At 34.3% G+C, this 5,763-nt stretch overlaps 1 pseudogene; it reads left to right on the top strand.

Moving 5' to 3' along the window:
- Positions 1–2,669: 2,669 nt before the first annotated feature.
- On the top strand, positions 2,670–2,779 carry LOC123629005 (annotated as a pseudogene).
- The last annotated feature ends 2,984 nt before the right edge of the window (positions 2,780–5,763 follow it).

Below are 5,763 nucleotides of genomic sequence, written 5' to 3'. Positions count from 1 at the left end.
AGCAGGGGCTTAAAACAAAGGAGTAAGAAGAGATGGAATATAAGAATTATCTCAGGAGCTTAAAAATTTTATTAAAATATAACATGTATAGAAATGCATAAGGAGCAATAATTTTAAGTGTAAAGCTAAATGAAATTGCACATATGGACATATGCCTGTGTAACCCCTATTCAAATAAAGATATAGAACACATCCAGGACCCAAGCAAGTTCCCTCTGACCCTTTCTGATTCTATATCCCATTCATCCCTTCCCAAGAGGTAACTCTTACTCTGACTTCTTACTATATTATTAATAGAATATGTTTACCCTTTCTAGAAATTTATATAAATGGAACAATACAGCACATAGTCTTTTGTGTGTCTTTCGCTCAGCCTGTTTTTGAGATTTATTCATATCGTAGTATGTGTCAGTGGTTTGTAAGGGTATTCAAAAAAGTTTTATTCACTCTACTATTGATGAACCTTTGGGTTGTTTCCAGTTTAGGGCTATTATAAATGATGCTTTTCAAATCATTAATATACATGTCTTTGGGTGAACATGCACATTCATTTCTTTTAGTTATTTACTTAGGAGTGAAATTGCTAGGTTGTAGGGTATTCATACTTTCAGCTTTGATATTGTCAAATATTTTTTAAAAGGTTGTTCCAGTCGATACTTCCACTAGCAATGTATAAAATGTATAAAATATCAATTGTTCAACAATGCCTGGCAACACTTGTGGTGTATTTTTTAATTTTTAACCATTATTGTGGGTGTACAGTGGGCACATTATGGGTTTAATGTGCATTTCAGACAACATGCAAGAACAGATGGGTAATGTAAGCAGAGAGATGGAAACTCTACAAAAGTAAAAAGGAAATGCTAAAATCAAAAACACTGTAACAAAAATAAAGAATGCCTTGGGTGGGCTTATCAGTAGACAGAATATTGACACAAAAAAATCAGTGAATGTAAAGATAGGTCAAGAGAATCCTCCCCAAGTGAAATTCACGGAAAAAAGAATGAGAAAAAAATACAATAAAATACCTAGGAACTGTGGGTCAATTTCAAAAAGTGTAACATACACTTTGTTGGTTAGCAGAAGGTGAAGAAAGGAAGGATCTGAAGAAATATTTGAGGTAAATAGCTGAAAAATTAAAAAAAAATGGTTGACAGACACAAAACCACAGATTCAGGAATCCCAGAAGCTCAGAGAACACCAAGGAGAATAAAAAAAATATACACCTAAGCATATCATATTCAAACAACAGAAAACCAAAGACAAAGAGAAAAATCTTGAAAGAAGCCAGAAGAAAAAAACACCTTACCTTTAGAACAAGGATAATAATTACAGAACACTTCTCATCAGACACCATGAAAGCAAGAAGACAGTGGAATGAAATATTCAAAGTGTTGAAAGAAAAAAAAAAAACCAACCTAGAATTTGATTTACAGTGAAATTATCCTTCAGGTTGTGGTAGTCAAGGTTCTCCAGAGGTACAGAACCAATGGGATATATATATATATGAAAGGGAGTTCATTAGGGAGCATTGGATCTCACAATTGCAAAGGCAAAGTCCCATGACAGGTCATCTGCAAGCTGGAGGGTAAGAAAATCCAGCAGTGTGGTTCACTCCCAGTCCAAAAGCTTCAATACAAGGTAAGCTGACAGTGCAGTTCCCAGTCTGAGGCCAAAGGTCTGAGAGCCCCCAGGAGGCTGCTAGTGCAAGTCCCAGGGTCCAAAAGCCAAAGAAGCGGGAGGCTGATGTCCAAGGGCAGGAGGAGAAAAAGAATCATGCTTTCTCAGAGAGAGAGAGAGAGTGAGAAAGAGAGAGTGAGCGCTCAGAAAGTTGGCAGCTGATTAGATGGTGCCTGACCACATTGAGAATGGATCTTCCTCTCCCCCAGCCCACTGACTCACATGTCAATCTTCTCTAGAAACATCCTTACAGACACCCCCCAGAAACAATGCTTCACCAGCCATTTAGGCATCCCTCAATCCAGTCAAGTTTATACCTAATATTAATCATCACAAAAGTGAAGGAGAAATAACTATTTTCTGAGACAAACACAAATTGAAGAAGTGTGTCACTAGTAGACCTGCCTTGCAAGAAATTTTAAAGTAAGTTTTTCAGGGAGAAAGAGAATGATATAGGGCAAAAACTTGGCTCTATATACAGAAAGGGAAAAACAACAGAGAAGGAATAAATGAAGGTAAAATAAATTTAAACTTATTCGTATTCTCAATTGTTTTAAAATATAACTATTTAAAGTAATAGCAAAAATGTATTCGATAACTATAGCATGTGGAGAGGTGAAATGACTGGAAGAAAAATCTTTGGGTATGAGAAGAATATCTGTTATAAGGTTTATGCACTACATGTGAAGCTGTATAGTGTTATTTGGAGGAGAACTGGGATTCGTTGAAAAATATATATTGCAAACGCTAAGGCAACCACAAAAAAATTAAAAAGAAGTATAACTGAAATGCTAAGAGAGGAGATAAAGTGGAAACATACAAAGTGCTCAATTAAAACCAGAGAAGGCAGAAAGTGGGAGGCTGAAACAAAGAAAAATGCAATAAACAGAAAAAGATACCAAATATAGTAGATATTCATCCAAAATATCAATAATCACTTAACTATAAATGGCCTAAATGCACAAATTAAAAGAAATATTGTCAATGTTATCCTTTTATAGTTCATGAGCATGATGATTTGGTTTTGGTTTTCACACTCATGTGTGGGATGTGCCTGTCTCAAACTTTGTTATGACATTGGCACATTACCTGTCTGATGTGAACTTGGAAAAGATGTGTGTGTGTGTGTGTGTGTGTATACACACATATATAATATATATATACATAAAGATAGTGTGGGTTTCAAAAAAATCCAACTATATGTTGCCTACACGGTAGCAACTTTAAAAAAAAATAGCCACTTTAAATATATAGCACAGGTTAAAAATTATGTGATGGAAAAACAGATATAAAATTCAAACACTAATCACAAGAAAGCTAGAATAGCTATATTAATTTCAGATAACTGGACTCGGAAACATAGAAAATTATCAGGGATAAGAGGGGCATTACATAATGATAAGGGGTCAATTCTTCAAAAGACATGACAGTTCTAACATTGTTTTCTAGTTTCTGTACCTAACCAACAGAGCATCAAAATATTTGAGGCATAGACTTTAAGTCAAAAATTGTTACAAAAGACAAAGAAGGAAATGATATATTAACAAAAGGTAAATTCATCAAGAAGGTGCAATAATTATAAATATATATGCACCTAACAACAGAGTCCAAAAAATAAATGATGAAAAAATTGACAGAAATTGAAGGGAGAAACAGACAATTGTGCAATAATAGTTGAAGACTTCAATATTCCACTTTCAATAATGGATAGAATGAATAGACAGGAGATCGATAAGAAAATAAAGCACTTTAAAGACACTATAAACCAAGTAAATCTAACACACATATATAGAACACTTCAACCAACAAAAGTAAAATAAACATTTTCAAGTACACATAGAACATTATCCATGATACATCATATGTAAAGCCACAAAACAAGTCTCAATAAATTTAAAAGATTGAATACATACAAATTATCTATTCTGTCCACAATGGAATGAACTAAAAAGCAATAACAGGATGAAACCCCACAAATATGTCAACATTAAACAACACACTCTTAAACAATTAATGGGTCAATGTAGAACTCACAAGGGAAATTAGAAAATACTTTGTGATGAATGAAAACAAAAATATAATCTACCAAAACCTATAGGATGCAGTAAAAAAATTGTGCTCAGAGGGAAATTTACAGCTATAAATGCCTACCTTAAAAAGAAATATCTCAAATAAATTACCTAGCTTTCCACCTTATGGAGCTAGAAAAAAGAAGAGCAAATTAAACCAAAAGTTATCTTTGCAGAAATTAAAGAAGACATAAATAAATGGAAAGACATCCTGTATTCATGGATTGAAAGATTTAATACTGTTAAAATGGCAATAATTCACAAAGCAATCTATAGATTGAATGCAAGACCCTGGTTTCTGGCACAGAGCTGCTAAAACCCTCATAATTTCCCAAGTAATAAGGATTCTAGGAGAATCTTTTGTTTTAATATTTGATCTGAGACCCTGGTTCCAGACACAAAACTATCAGCTTAATCCCCTGAAATTTTCTAGGTGATAGGAGCATATTTTGTTCTTATGAGGAGACTCTGGCTGGTCACCAGAAAGACCAAACCATGACCAGAAGCTTGGAACTTTCAGTTCCACCTCCATCCTCCAGGAAGGGAAGAGGGATTGGAGATTGAATTAATAATTGATCATGCCTATGTAATGAAGTCTCCATAAAAATTCCTAGTACTATCAGGTTTGGAGAGCTTCCAGGTTGCTACACATGTTCAGGTTTCTGGAGGATGATGTACCTGGAGAGGACATGGAAGCTCTGCACATCTTCCCCTATTCCTTGTCCTATGCATCTCTTCCATCTGGCTGTTTATCTGTACCCTTTTAAATATCTTTTATAATAAATCAGTAAATATAAGTGTTTCTATGAGTTCTGTGACCCATTCTAAAATGTTAATGTAACCTGAGGAGGCGATTGTGGGAACCTGATTTATAGATGGTTGGTCAGAAGTATAGGTGACCACCTACTAGCTATGATTGACATCTGAAGTGAGAACAGTCATGCAGGATTGAGCCCTTAACCTGCAGGATCTAAGACTATCTCCAGGTAGATGATGCTGGAACTGAATTATAGGGCATCCAGTTGGTGTTTACAAAAGAAAAGGCTGTTGGTGGGGAGAAATCATCATAAATGTTTTGGTGAACAGAGTGTTTTGATCTGTGTTGAGCATGAGACTAGGTTGGTTTTTTTTCTATTATATATAAAGTCCCAATGACACTTTCTGAAGAAATAGAAAGGCCAATCTTGAAATTCATATGAGATTGTAAGGGAGTTTGAATAGTCAAAACAATTTAGAAAAGGAAGAAAAAAGTTGGAGGAGTCACACTTCTCAATTTCAAAACTTATTACAACACAGTAATCAAAACAGTGTGGTACTGGCATAAGGACAGACAATGGAATCTATAAATCAATGGAGTGGAATGGAGAGTCCAGAAATGCAAACATCTATGTGTAACTGATTTTTAACAAGGTGCCAAGACCATTAAATGGGGAAAGAACATTCTTCCTTCAACAAATGGTGCTGGTAAAACTAGATATCTACATGCAAAAGAATGAATTTGGACCCTTACTTAACATCATGTACAAAAATTAACTCAAAATAGATCAAAGACCTAAATATAAGTACTAAAACTATACAAATATTAGAAGAAAACTTGAAGTTAAATCTTCATGATGCTGGATTAGGAAATGATTTCTTAGATATGGCACCAAAAGCACAAGTAACAAAAGAAAAAACATGTACACAAATGTTCACAGCAGTACTATTCACAGAAGTCAGAAAATGGTTAAAAACCCAAATGTCCATTAATAGATGAATATATACATAAAACGTGGTAATATATACAATGGAATACTATTCAATCATAAAAAGGAATTAAATTTTGATATATGATACAACAGGGATGGACCGTGAAATCATTGTACTTATGAAATAAGCCAAATACAGAGAGACAAATATTGTATGATTCTGCTCACAGGAGGTACCTAGGATAGGAAAATTCATAGAGACAGAAAGTAGAAGTTACTAGGGGCTGTGGGTAAGGAAAGTTACTGTTTAATGGATATAGAGTTTG

The sequence above is a fragment of the Lemur catta genome, chromosome X (assembly GCF_020740605.2).
Source record: "Lemur catta isolate mLemCat1 chromosome X, mLemCat1.pri, whole genome shotgun sequence".
NCBI lineage: Eukaryota > Metazoa > Chordata > Mammalia > Primates > Lemuridae > Lemur > Lemur catta.
Note: the sequence above shows the minus strand (reverse complement) of the source record. Positions and strands in the feature narration are given on the sequence as shown.